The sequence below is a fragment of the Desmodus rotundus genome, chromosome 1, assembly GCF_022682495.2.
Source record: "Desmodus rotundus isolate HL8 chromosome 1, HLdesRot8A.1, whole genome shotgun sequence".
NCBI classification, from domain to species: Eukaryota; Metazoa; Chordata; class Mammalia; order Chiroptera; family Phyllostomidae; genus Desmodus; species Desmodus rotundus.
The window spans coordinates 91,144,158-91,158,650 of record NC_071387.1 but is presented as its reverse complement, the minus strand read 5'-3'; the positions used below and the strand labels follow the sequence as shown (position 1 = coordinate 91,158,650).

The window sequence follows — 14,493 nt, the reverse complement described above, 5'->3', positions numbered from 1 at the left end:
ATGTTATGTTGTAAAAATGGTACATTCCAAAAGTTATTATATGCAGAGAGCAAATTTTTTTAAATTTTTTATATCTGTATAGTCCCATGAATATCAACATTAAAGTGTTGACTGCCTTGAGCTCAATCAAGGCATGGCATGACTTTATTTATTATTATTTTTTAAATGTGAAATCCAGTTTCACACAAACTTTTTTAAAGGTTTTATTTATTTATTTTTAGAGAGAGAGGAAAGGGAGGGAGAAAGAGAGGGATGAGAGTCAGTGGCCTCTCATGTGGCCCTCACTGGGGACCTGGCCCACAACCCAGGCATGTGCCCTGACTGGGAAGTGAACCAGTGACTCTTTGGTTCACAGCCCATGCTCAATCCACTGAGCTACACCAGCCAGGGCTGCATGACTTTAATGTGAACCCTTTATTAGCCTGTAAGGTTGTGGCATGACTGACTTTATGTAGAATGGGTAGTTCTCATTTCTTAGCTAGTTGCTCTGCTCTTTCTCTTCCACGCTGAGTGAAGTATGAACAGTTACTCCTTTGTTCTGCAGTGACCAGCCTCCCTCCACTTCCAGATGCCCTCTGGGAAAGGAAGCAGAACTCTGCCCAGAAAGTTAATACCCAACTTTCATCACCTAGTCAAATAACACCTGCAGACGGCATGACTGAAAGAACCTTCCCCTCGGAACACTCCTACCTGGACATTGGAAAGCAACAGTGACTACTTTTTCAGTTGTTCCAGGAGGTTCTTCAGGTAAATCAGGAACCTCCTGAGAGGTCTGTTCAGCACTTTGTTCAACACTTTGGTCAAAGGCTCAGGCAAATTCTATCTCTTTGCTCCCTCTCTATCTGATGTGTCAAAGATGTCTGACTCTCATCTTTATCACCTTCAAGTTTATGACCATTGCCTGACTTCTGGGTTTTACCCATTATCTGATAAGAGTTTTTCCATTTTTTTTCCATTTCATTTCCTGGTGAGGTTTAAGAACATTCTGTCTTCATCTGCTGGCCTTTTCACCCTGGGCCTCTTGTTTTCTTTGTCACAAGTGTTTGCCTTTTCTCATTCTTCTCTTTTTGTTTTTTTTTCAGATAAATTTGGGAATATTTAAATGAGTTAAGCCATGAAGTAGTCACGGAAATAATTAAAGAAGAGCAAGCAGTAAGAAAATCCAGCCACACAGCAAAATTATCTTTAATTCCTAGATCTGGGATCCCTCTAGAACTCCAGAGAAGAGGGGGACAGCAGAGAGGAGAAAAATGCCATTGTCCCCACAGATACTATGGTAGCAAAAGCCCCATGTCCAGGTGGAAGGAACCCAATTTTTAAATGAGCAAAAAAATTTGAATTGATATTTTTCCAAAGAAGATATACAAACAGCCAATAAGCACACACACACAAATTGTGCTCAACATCATTAGTCACCAGGGAAATACAAACAAAACCACGCTGAGATAGCACTAGAATGGCTAGAATGGCTAAACATGGAAACAAACAAACAAACAAACAAAAAACAGAAAATAACAAGTCCTGGCCAAGATGTGGAGATTTTTGGAATCCTCATACTTTGCTGGTAGGAATGTAAAATGGTGCAGTTGCTGTGGAGAACAGCTTGGACATTTCTCAGTGAGTTAAACAGAATTGCTACGTGAGCAATTCCACTCCTAAATGTAGACCCCCAAAAATTAAAAACAGGTCTTCAAACAAAAATCTGGACATGAAAGTTCATAGCAGCATTATTTATAATAGCTACCAGGTGGAAAGAACCCCAATGCCCACTGAAGAATGCATAAATAAAATGTGGTGTATCTATACAATGGAACATTGTTCAGCCATAAAAAAGAATGAAGTACTAATATATGCCACAACATGGATGAACCTTGAAAACTCTATGCTAAGTAAAATAATCTAGTCATAAAAGACCACTTATTTTCTATGATTCTCCTTATTATGAAGTGTAAAGAATAGGCAATCTATTGAGACAGAAAGTAGATTAGTGGTTGCTAAGGCATGGGAGAGCCAGGGAGAAAGCGAGTTATAGCTTAAGGGTATGACATTTATTTCAGAGGGGGAAATGTTTTAAAATTGACTATGGTGATGGTGATGGTCATATCTGTGAATATACTAAGTCTATTGAATTGTACACTTTAAAGGGTGAATTGTGTGCTATGTAAATTATATCTCAATATAAAGCTAATTTTGAAAAATAAAACAAGAATAGCCAGGAAAGCTGTGGAAAATAAATGTATTGAGGCTGAACTAGCTCTAACAGATATCTAAATATACAGGGTCTGGCACAAATAATGTCCCTTTTTTATTGCAAAATCTTTTATTACAAAATCATAAGCATGTTATTCTTTAACATAACAATATCACATTCAAGCATACCATATGACATTTTAAGTGACATGTTCAAATTAAAACTATAAATTATTAGACCCCTATTATTAATCTACCAACCACACTCAAGCAAGACTTACTTCTGCCACACCCTGAATATTATAAAAGTACAATAAGATATGTGGAAATAGTGCAGGAATAGACAGACAAATAATAAACAGACAAGAAAGTAAGAAATAGACCCAAATACATATGGGAATTTGGCATGTGATAAAAGTCACAGTTCAAATCAGTGGGGGAAATGTAGATTACAAGAAACAATATTTAGGATATCTGCCTTTTGGGGGGAAAATAAAGCTGTATTCCCACCTTTTTATATCAAAATTAATTCCAGATAGAATAAAGGTTTAAATGCAAAATGAAACTATCCAGCAGTAGAACTAGCACTCTTAGATACTTTGTTATATTCTTGAACTGGAGAAGGACTTTCTAAACATGAAAAAATAATAAAATATAGAAACTGAATATATATGTTCAAAGCCAAAATGACAAACTGGGAAACATTCACAGTCTATATAAAAGATAATTTCCTTAGAATACAAATATCTCTTAAAAATCAAAAAGATAATGATAACACAACAAAAGAGAAAACAAAAACAACGCATTAGAAAAAATGAGATAAAATGTGAAATATGGCCCTAGCTGGTGTGGCTCAGTAGATTGAGCATTGACCTGTGAACTGAAAGGTCACTTCCCAGTCAGAGTACATACTTGGGTTGTGGGCCAGGTCCCCAGCTGGAGGCATGCAAGAGGCAACCAGTTGATGTTTCTCTGTCACATTGATGTTTGTCCCTCGCTCTCTCTCTCTCCCTCTCTCTCTTCATCCCTTCCATTCTCTCTGAAAATAAAGTATTTTTTAAAAATGTGAAATACAAGTGATAAATAAGCATAAAAAGATGCTCAACTTCAACAAAGTTTACAAATATAAGTTAAAACAAGAGACTATTTTTATCTTTCATGGGTCAAAATGGCAAGGACACAGGTCTTTAACATAAAGTAGGCAAGAGTCATATCTTGTAGGGTCTTACAGAGTATTTTAGGATGCAAGTTTTATTTTACTTATTTTATTTTAGGGTACAGTTGTAGGGTTTTAAGCTAGAGAATGAGATAAAGCAATTTTTGTTTCAACATCATCACAAGAATCACTGTGGCTGCTACGTGTAGATTTTACTGAGGCAAAGGGGCAGCTGGGAGACTATTGCAATGATTGACGTGTAAAATAATGGTGGATCACGGTGCTAGAGTGAAAGTTGTGATAAAGGGTCAAATTTGGGCTCTGCTTAAAAAGGAGAGTTCATAAGATTTGCTAACATATTGGATGGAAGAAGTGAGAGAAAGAGAGGTGTCAAGGAAAACTCCAAGGTTTTGATACTAAACAACTGGAAGGTGACATAAGCTGAGATGATGAAAGAGAGTAAAAAGTACCTTTCAAAGAGAGAAAAATTTAAAGTTTTTCAGTTGCTTGTTATACATCCTAGTAAAGATATTACATGGTTAGTTGGATATGGGAGTTTGGATTTCAAGAGAGAATTTGGGACAAGGGTTATTATGCATTTGTTGTGTTGTGTTTTTATTTCCATTCATCTTAAAGTTTATTTTCTAATTTCTTCTGTGATGTCTTTGACCCATTGCTTACTTAAGAGTGTGTTTGATTTCCTCATGTTTGTTAATTTCCTAGATTTCCTTCTCCTATTGATGATTTCCAGTTCTATTTCATTGCAGTCAGAAAGGACACTTTGTATAATTTGAGTATTTTTAAATGTATTTGTTACTGAACAAATGGAGGTTCAGCTGCCTGCCACAACAAAAGCCAAACTCATGAGGCAGGTGCTGGTGCAAAAGAAGAGGTTTCATTCAGGTGCCGCATGACCTGGGAGAATGGTGGACTCCTGTCTCAAAGACCATCTCTCCTTCCTGCTCAAGCCCACAGTTCTCATAGGAATAAGGAGGGGAGGACATTTTTTTTTTAATCCAAGCCTTATTCATTCATCTTTCTAGTTTTTGGTGCACTCAGTCACTATCCATTCATCATTCTAGTTTGTGGCGCACTCAGTGTAAGAACCTCCCACTGTTGCCAACTTGGCCAATGGCAGAGACTCTCCAGCGACTAACTGTCTATGGTAATTCCTCCCTTCAAAACTCTGGACCCTTGTAATCTTACAAGGGTACATGAATGAAAGTCTCATCTTCTGCAGTTTCTTCTGCTGTCAAAAGGCATAGTCCCCAGGTCCAGAGATTCTTACTATCTAATAAAGGAAGAGAGGAGTCTGGAATGGAAGGAAGCCTTTATGTGAAGGAGAAGGATTGCTGGTTTCAGAAGGTGACACACCTGGTATCCAGAGGATGGCACTGCTGAACAAGCAAAGATGGTAGACTGCTTTATGTTTCGAGGGACGGTGTTGCAGATGAACTTCCCAATCGAGACCTATTGTGCAAACGATCAAGTATTTAGTGAGGGTTAGGGTTAGTAGTGCAGAGGGAACTGTAGTGAAATCAGAAACTGAAGAGACTAAAGGATCCCCGTGATCCGATCCTGAGTGAAGCTTTTGGTGACTCATCTAACAGCAAAGGCCACTGTCTGGGAAATGCACAATAAAGTGAAAGTAACATTGTCACTTAGCTTTGGGAGGCGCTTGTCCCTTTCCAAAAGAGGAATTTTAAATCTCCTTCAGGAACTCAGGTGCAGCTTTCCCTTGCAGTATCAACAACAGCAGCAAGATTAGAGTCCTCCTCAGGCATGCCCATTTTATCTGTGTGTAGTAAATACAAGGCTTGATTCCTGTGAGCTTTAGGGAAAAAGTGTATTATCAGCACGATGTCATAGGAACTGGTCTATTGCTCAGCTAATTGCTCTTCAGGACCTTGAGTCTTCCAGGTCTTTAGTAAAACTTGGTCTGCCAGCTGGAATGGGTGCAAGGGCTTGTCAGACAGGTAGATATACCTGCAATGAGCAACCTTGTGCAAAGTTGTTAGGGTTTCCCCTAAATGTTGTACATAATGTTTGATTTTTGATTCATGTCCTAAATCTAAAAGGGGTGTTCCTAAGGCAGGAACTTGGAAGGGTCTCCTATAAACTATCTCAAAAGGGCTTCATTTAAGCCCCCTTCTGGGCACTGCCATAATCCAGAGCAAGGCAATAGAGAGTATTTGGCCCCATTTCAAATGTTTCCTGGCATATTTTCGCCAGGCTCTTGTTTATTGTGTGGTTCATTTTCTCAGTCTTCCCCATAGATTGGGGTCTCCAAAATGTATGTACTTTCCATTGAATCTGTAGTGCTTGTCATATCTTCTGAGAGATTCTGAAGTGAATGATGGTCACTTTGAATGCTGCAAGGAAATCTAAAGCTAGGGTTTATTTCTTTGAGTAGAAGTTTTGCTACTCGGTTGCCTTCTTAGTTCTAGTGGGGTATGCATCTATCCATCCAGAAAATGTGTCTACAAAAACTAATAAAAATTTAAAATTTCCTGTGGCTTCAGGCATCTGTGTAAAGTCAACTTGTTAGTCCTCAAATGGATATATCCTCTTTTTTTTTGGAAAAAATAATTAATTAAATATACTTTATTTAATATTTTCCCTTTTATTAAATAAGTATTGAAAATATTATATAAAGCTGAAAATCAGTTGTTTAATATAAGCATGCCCTGCTTTAAAGTGTTCAAAATACAAAACTCCAAATTCAAAAATACACTAATATCTGATTGCTTCATTGAAACTTCATTGTATCATTCTGCTTTTCAAAATTATATTTCATTGATTATGCCTTTACACTTGTCACATTTTCCTCTTTTGCCCCCTTCCACCCAGCATCCCCCACCCCTTCAGGCAATACTCACACCATTGTTCATGTCCATGGATCAGGCACATAGGTTCTTTGGCTACTCCATTTCCTATACTGTAATTTACATCCCTGTGGCTATTCTGTAACTACATATTTGTACTTCTTAATCCCCTCACCACTTCACCATTCTTCCCTACCCACCTCCCATTTGGCAACCACCAAAATGCTCTCTGTATCCATGATTCTGTCTCTGTTCCTCTTCTTTGCTTAGTTTGTTTTTTATATTCAATTATTGATAGATATGTATGTATTGCCATTTTGTTGTTCATAGTTTAGAACTACTTTTTCTTAAATAAGTCTCTTTAACATGTCATATAATAATGGTTTGGTGATGATGAACTCCTTTAGTGTTTCCTTCTCTGGGAAGCGCTTTATCTGCCCTTCAATTCCAAACAATAGCTTTGCTGGGTAGAAGAGTCTTGGCTGTAGGTCCCTGCTTTTCATGACTTTGAATATTTCTTGCCATTCCCTTCTAGCCTGTAAAGATTTTTTTGAGAAATCAGCTGATGGTTTTATGGGTACTCTCCTGTAGGTGCTGACTTGTTTTCTCTTGATGCTTTTAAGATTATCTCTTTATCTTTAACTTTTAGCATTTTAATTATGATGTATCTTGGAGTCGACCTCTTTGCATCCATCCTCTTTGGGACTCTCTGTGCTTCCTGGACTTGCATGTCTATTGCTTCACCAAATTAGGGAAGTTTTCTTTCATTATGTTTTCAAATAGATTTCCAATTCCTTGCTCTTTCTTTTCTCCTTCTGGCTCCCCTATTATGCAAATGTTGGAATGCTTGAAGTTGTCCCAGAGGCTCCTTACAGTATCCTCAGGTTTGTTTATTTGTCTTTTGTTCTTTTTTCCTCTTCGTGTTGTTCTGATTGGTTGTTTTTTGCTTCCTTGTGTTCCAAATCATTATTTGATTCCTCACTTCATCCACTCTACTGTTATTTCCCTGTAAATTGTTCTTTATTGCAACTAGTGTATCTTTTGTTTCTGACCGGATCTTTTTTATGCTGTTGAGGTCCTCACTACGTTCCTTGAGTATCCTTATAACAAGTGTTTTGAGCTCTGCATCTGATAGACTGCTTATCTCCATTTTGTTTAGTTCTTTTCCTGGAGTTTTGATCTGTTCTTTAATTTGGCCATGTTTTCTGTCAACTCATTTTGGCAGCCTCCCTATGTTTGTTTCTGTGTATTAGGTAGAGCTGCTATGACTCCCTCCCTGTCTTGGTAGCATGACGTAGTAGTTGTAGTAGGTGTTCTGTAGGATCCAATGGCATAGCTTCCCCTATCACCCAAGCTGGATACTCGAGGTGTGCCCTTCGTGTGGGCTGAGTACACCCTCCTCTTGTAGTTGAACCTTGATTGCTGTTGGCAGGTCAATGGGAGGAATTTACCCAGGCCAGTCAGCTGCAAGGATTGGCTGTTACCACTGACCACTAACCTTCACCCTCTGTGGAGGATCAGTTGTGCAGGGGCAGGGTGGTGCTCTGACATGATATGTAGCTGTCCACTGGGTGCATAGGCTCTGGGGTTTCTTGGGTGGTGCAGGCCAAGGTCAGCCCTGTTCTGCCTGGGGCCACCCTACCTGAGCTATAGAGCAATCTGTGATGGCTGCTACTTGTGCTGGACTTGGAAATTCCCAGGTGAAGCCAAGCTGTGAATCTAGGCTGGCTGCTGCTAGTGCCAGGCCTGTGGCCACTTAGCAAGAGATATGGGGGGATGGGGGCTCATTGAGGCTGGCTGTTGCTTGTTTGAGAGGATTTAGGAAGTTGTGAACCATGAGCCAAGATCAGTTGTTCATATGGAAAAGCAGCTTTGGTGGCTCTGCAAGTTGCATGGGACAGAGTCTCTGGGGATCTCCCAGGTGGGACAAACAGTGTTAGCCAGGTTGATAGAGTCTCATATATGGCACCAGCCTGCAATCTCTGGGGCTTTGTTGGGGGAGGGTTCAGAATGGCTTTTGCCCACTCTCTGTGTGGGAGAAAGCTGTCCCCGAGACCTCACCTTGATGCCATACACTTCAGTTTCTCCCTGTATTCCACTGGTGCCTTTCATGCTACTACTCAGTGCTGGAGCTCAGAGGGAAAGAATCCGAATAAGTCTATGTGTGAGTTCTTTAAGGGGAACTTCTTGGGACTCCAGAAGTTTCTTCAATCAACTCAATTCCCGCTGGTTTTTGCTGCCAGAAGTTATGGGGACTTATCTTCCTAGCACTGGATCCCTGGACTGAAGGGCCTTGTGGGGGTTTAGGACTCCTCTTTCCCAAATCCCTCCCAAATTTTCCATCACAAGTCGATATGGGACCTGCCCCTTCCACATCTGTCCCTCTTACCAGTCTGAATGGATGTGGTTTCTTTAATTCCGTAGTCGTCAGGCTTCCATTCAACTTGATTTCTGATGGTTCTGAGTGATGGTTGTTCTATATTTTAGTTGTAATTTTGATGTGGTTGTTTGAGGAGGTGAGCTGTGTTTACCTATGCTGCCATCTTGACCAGAAGTTGATATATCTGTTTATATTTTACTCCCTTTTCTGTTACATGTTCTGTCTTAGGATTGTTTTTGGCACATCTGACAGGTTTGGATAATCTTATGAATGGCCCTGTGAAATGAGGGTCCTTCAAATGTGATCTAATGAGGACCATTATAGCATCCTTTCTATAATGGGTCCTGTCATGTAGGTGTTTGAGGATGGGATATATTAGAGCTTCAAGTAGTAAGATCATACCATGAGTGTTGATATTTTTTTATAGGATTAGCGTCAGTGTTAAAGAATCCCCATTCATGGGTCTGTTCCTCATCTCATTCTGTGTAATGGGGTTTAAATTCTCACAAGCCCAGGTCGGGAATCAAAGCCCCAAGAAGCGGCACCCTTCAGCTGCTTGTCTTGCTGATTTATCAGCAGTTTGGTTTCTCTGGCTTGTTTGGGAACCGTTCTGCTGGTATCCTGGGCAGTGCATTATGGCAATTTGGTTCAGTTGATTCACTTCCTTTGGCAATTTTAAAATCTCTTTTGCATGTCTGCTGTCCTAATTTCCCAAGGTTAAGAGCCCTCTTTCTTTCCATATTGCCCCATGGGCATGGACTACCATAAGTGCATATTTCAAGTCAGTGTAGATGTTAACATTCTTTCCCTGGGATAATTCTAAAGCTCTGGTGAGGGATCTCAGTTCAGCCTTTTGTGCTGAGGTTCCCATGGCAAGAGTTTGGGCTTCTATTACCTTGTCTATGGTGAGTACCACGTACCCAACTCATCAATGACCATACTCTATGAAGCTGCTCTCATCTGTATATAATTTCCACTCAGGTTCCGTCAGTGACTGGTCCAATAAATCTGGTCTACTGAAATGAACTTGGTCAATAATTTCCAAGCAATCATCTGGAGGTATGAGTTTCCCTCTGAGTCCAGGAGTAGGACAGCTGGGTTTAAAGTAGAGTTGGTTTGTAAGGTAACATTTGGGTTGTCTAATAAAATGGCTTGATATTTTCCCATGTACACTGCCTGCCTTCAGCCAATACCTTCCCATCTAACATTTCTCAGTGAGGGTTTCTATCCTTTCTATTTTTCCTTTCGAGTTTCAGGCAGTTCTTTTTCCAATGGCCTTCCTCCTTTCAATATGCCCATTGATTAGCACCTGATGGGTCTTTCCCTTTTCCTTTCAGGTCCCACCTCTCCTTCTGATTTCCCTCCACTATTTCTTTTTTTTAATTTTTATTTTTTTAATATTTATTGATTATGCTATTACAGTTGTCCCATTCCCCCCCCTTCACTCCACTCCATCCTACCCACCCCCTCCCTCCCACATTCCCCCCCTATAGTTCATGTCCATGGGTCATACTTATAAGTTCTTTGGCTTCCACATTTCCTATACTACTCTTAACCTCCCCCTGTCTATTTTCTACCTACCATTAATGCTACTTATTCTCTGTACCTTTCCCCCCCTTGAAATGGCCATCTCAAAGGCCATTTCCCCCCTTTCTCCCCCTCCCACTCTCTTGTTGATAACCCTCCATGTGATCTCCATTTCTGTGGTTCTGTTCCTGTTCTAGTTGTTTGCTTAGTTTGCTTTTGTTTTGGTTTTAGGTGTGGTTGTTAATAACTGTGAGTTTGCTATCATTTTTACTGTTCAAGTTTTTTATCTTCTTTTTCTTAGATAAGTCCCTTTAACATTTCATATAATAAGGGCTTGGTGATGATGAATTCCTTGACCTTGACCTTATCTGAGAAGCACTTTATCTGCCCTTCCATTCTAAATAATGGCTTTGCTGGATAGAGCAATCTTGGATGTAGGTCCTTGCCTTTCATGACTTGGAATACTTCTTGCCAGCCCCTTCTTGCCTGTAACGTCTCTTTTGAGAAATCAGCTGACAGTCTTATGGGAACCTTTGTAGGTAACTGTGTCCTTTTCTCTTGCTGCTTCTAAGATTCTCTTCTTATCTTTAGTCTTGGGTAGTGTAATTATGATGTGCCTTGGTGTGTTCCTCCTTGGGTCCAGTTTCTTTGGGACTCTCTGAGCTTCCTGGACTTCCTGGAAGTCTATTTCCTTTGCCAGACTGGGGAAGTTCTCCTTCATTATTTGTTCAAATAAGTTTTCAATTTTTTGTTCTTCCTCTTCTCCTTCTGGCACCCCTATAATTCGGATGTTGGAAAGTTTCAAGATGTCCTGGAGGTTCCTAAGCCTCTCCTCATTTTTCTGAATTCTTGTTGCTTCATTCTTTTCTGGTTGGATGTTCCTTTCTTCCTTCTGGTCCACACCATTGATTTGAGTTCCAGTTTCCTTCCCATCACTATTGGTTCCCTTTGTTTCTCTTAGCATAGCCTTCATTTTTTCATCTAACTTGAGACCAAATTCAACCAATTCTGTAAGCATCCTGATTACCAGTGTTTTGAACTGTGCATCTGATAGGCTGGCTATCTCTTCATTGCCTAGTTGTACCTTTTCTAGAGCTTTGATCTGTTCTTTCATTTGGGCCATATTTTTTGTCTTAGCGCACCTGGTACATAAAGGGACGGAGCCTTGGGTGTTCACCAGGGCAGAGTAATGCTGGTGGCTGCACTGTGATGCTGTATGTGGGGGAGGGGCCGAGAGGGAGCAATGGCACTTGCTCTACTGTCTGCCAGATTTCAGTCACTCCCTCTGCTACCCACAATCAAATTGGGACCCTCTAGTGCTGATTCCCGAGTGAGTGGGCTTGTGCAGGATGCCCCTGTGAGTCTCTCCAACAAACTCTCCTGTGAGGCTGGGAGTTTCTCGCACTGCCGCCTCAACCCCCACGGGTGTTTTCAATCAGAGGCTTGAGGCTTTATTTCCCCTCTCTGGAGCCCTGGGTTGCACAGTCTGTTTTGCTCCCCCACTGTTCCTCCTGGTTTATCTGTGCATGAATGTGGGACCACGGGGTCTGCTAGCTGCAGCCTGGCCTGCCACATTCCACAATCCGCCACCTCGCTGAGTCCACCAGCCACCACCCTGGCACGAGTCCTCTCCGCCCCTCCTACTGGTCTGGATGACTGTTTCTTCTTTATCTCCTTGCTTGTCAGACTTCCATACAGTTCGATTTTCTGTCAGTTCTGGTTGCTTTTTGTTTTTGAATTGTTGTCCTTCTTTTGGTTGTGCGAGGAGGCGCAGTGTGACCTACACCTCCATCTTGGCCGGAACTCCCCCTCCACTATTGCTAAGAAAACAGTGGCCTGTTTTAATTTCCTTGTTTCCTGGCCATTGTAAACTTTAAAGGCTATGTCCACCAGCTGGGAGGGAGTCATTCCTAATACCCTGACTAAACCTTGGAGCTTCTGTCTGATATATGGGGCAATCTGCTCAATAAAAGTCATGTTTACTATCCAGACATTTTTCTGGTGCTGCGGGTCAGCATCAGTGTGCCTTCAATAGACCTGATAGATCTTTTCTAAAAATTCAGAAGGGTTTTCATTTGATTTCTGTCGAATGGCACATATCACATTCAGGCTCTTTTGTTTAGGCACCCCTTTCTTAAGCCCTTCCAATGTGCACTTTTGTAATGTTCTAGGAAGGCTAGGTCCCCACTATTTGGGTCCCAGTTGGGCTCTGTCAAGGGAATTGCCCTGGCTGGGTTGCGGGTCCTGTTGAGATTCTCTTGATGGAGGTTATGAGTCCCTTCATTATCTTTATTTATAGTGACCTGCCTTTCATCTGCCATCAGCAGGATGTTAAGGAGGGCCTGTACATCTGCCCAGTTTGGGTGGTGAGTGGCCAAAATGGAGGCGACAAGGTCTGCCAGCTTCTGAGGATCATCCCTATGTGAAAGGTTGGAATTCTCCCATTTTAGTAAGTCTGAAGTGGAAAATGGAGTATGGGCCCAGTAGTGATCATCTGACTGGCCTTCCTGGTTTATTCTGCCTATAGGATATTGCTTCAAAGGGAATTGTCCTGCTCCAGATAGGAATGGTCACTAGTGAAATTAGGTGCCCTGCCAGATGTTCAAGGAGACAATTTCTTTATCATACAGGGGTGGGGCTGTTGTCCCTCTGGACTATTTCAGGAATATCTAGCAGCAGAGGTGTTGGCAGGGGAAAACTTCCTGCTGATAATCCTAGGTCCCCTGGGTTCAGGGCATTAAAGAGACAATTCATTTTTCTTTTCTTCCTGTGTCTTACTATCAAGGAGGAATGTTGAAGCCAATTCCCATCTCTGCATCATTAGATTGTTCTTTCTTTGCTGAATCCTTAATGTGTAAAGACATAAGTGCTCAGACATAAGGAATTTCATCCCATTTCCTTGATCATTGGCAAAACAATTCCAATTGTTTGATGGTGCAGTAATTTAGGGAACCATTTAAGGACCATTTTTCTCATAATTTAAAGTATAATAGGCCAAGCAATGTTATGACAGAAAACCAATTCCTCTTAGCCATTGCATTATAATTGTACATGGACCAATCTGCTAAAATTTGGCCTAGTGGGCTCCTCTCAGGAGTCTAAACAGAACAGCTCCTGATGGCACAAAAGTACAAACCCAAAACCATAGACTTAGTAAGACCCCAGACAAAGTGGTATCATATAAACAAAATTTGGACCCATAATTCCATTATTTCAAACAAGTGCACACTAGCAAGCCTTACCTAGTCTTATCCCCTACCAATCAATATGTAAGCAGTCCTAACCAGGCCCAAACTGCATGAAGCCCAAGTGGCACAAAGCCCAAGCAGCACCCCTGGTGTGCATGCCAGTCTGACTTACAGTCTTGGAGTTCATCTACTCCCCCAAAACCCATTTCATTTCACCAGCTAAGTGTTTCACCCTTGAGAAGGAGGACAGGGAAATTCCCCCAAAAAAGTCCTGTGCATCTTCTGGGGAAATCCCCACAGTCCCACTCTGGGGTCAGCCTGCAACAATCAGCTGGGATCCAAGCCAGGGCCCTCCAAGACTTTCCAAGGTTCATGCAACCCCCCAGAGTCGCCAAAAACTGTAACCAAGCAAACGGAGGTTCAGCTATCTTCTGTAGTGAAAGCCAAACTCATGAGACAAGTGCTGGTGCAAAAGAAACGAGGTTTTATTCAGATTCCATGCAACCTGGGAAAATGGTGGACTCCCATCTCAAAGGCCATCTCCCCTAACTGCTCAAGCCCACAGTTCTTATATGGATAGACAGGGGAGAACTTTTTTTTAGTCCGAGCCCTATTCATTCATCTTTCTAGCTTTCAACATGCTCTGAGCCTTATGAGTACATATTTCTAGCTTTTGGCATACTCTGTGTAAGAATCTCCCCCTTCCTCCATCTTGGCCAATGGAGGAGACTCCCCAGTGCTCCAACTGACTGTCCGCAGTAACATATTGACACTTGTTTTGTGGACTAACACACAATTTGTACTGGAGAAAGCTGCATTGGCACTTGAGAAGAATATATATTCTGCTATTGTTGGGTGTAGTGTTCTATATATGTCTGTTCAGTTTGGTCGTTTATAATATTGTTTAAAGTTGATTTTCTTATTGATCGTCTTTCTAGATGTTCTATCAAATATTAAAAACAGAGTACTGAAGTTTCAAACTATTATTATAGAACTGTCTATTTCTCCCTTCAATTCTGTCAGTGTCTGCTTTATATAGTTTTGGGGCCCTATTATTTGTCACATATATGTGTATAATTGTTATATTTTCTTGAGGAATTAACAGTACTATACATTTGGGAACTATCAGTGTATATAGGGGTATTAGAACTATGAAATGTGGTAAGATCATCTATGTTGTGAATGAAGGGAAAAAAGAAGAAGGCCCAGAACTAAATACTGGCAACC

General features: G+C 41.0%; 1 pseudogene; it reads right to left on the bottom strand.

Annotated features, from left to right (window-relative positions):
• Nucleotides 1-427: 427 nt before the first annotated feature.
• Nucleotides 428-14,031, bottom strand: LOC112304714 (UBX domain-containing protein 8 pseudogene; annotated as a pseudogene).
• Nucleotides 14,032-14,493: the final 462 nt, after the last annotated feature.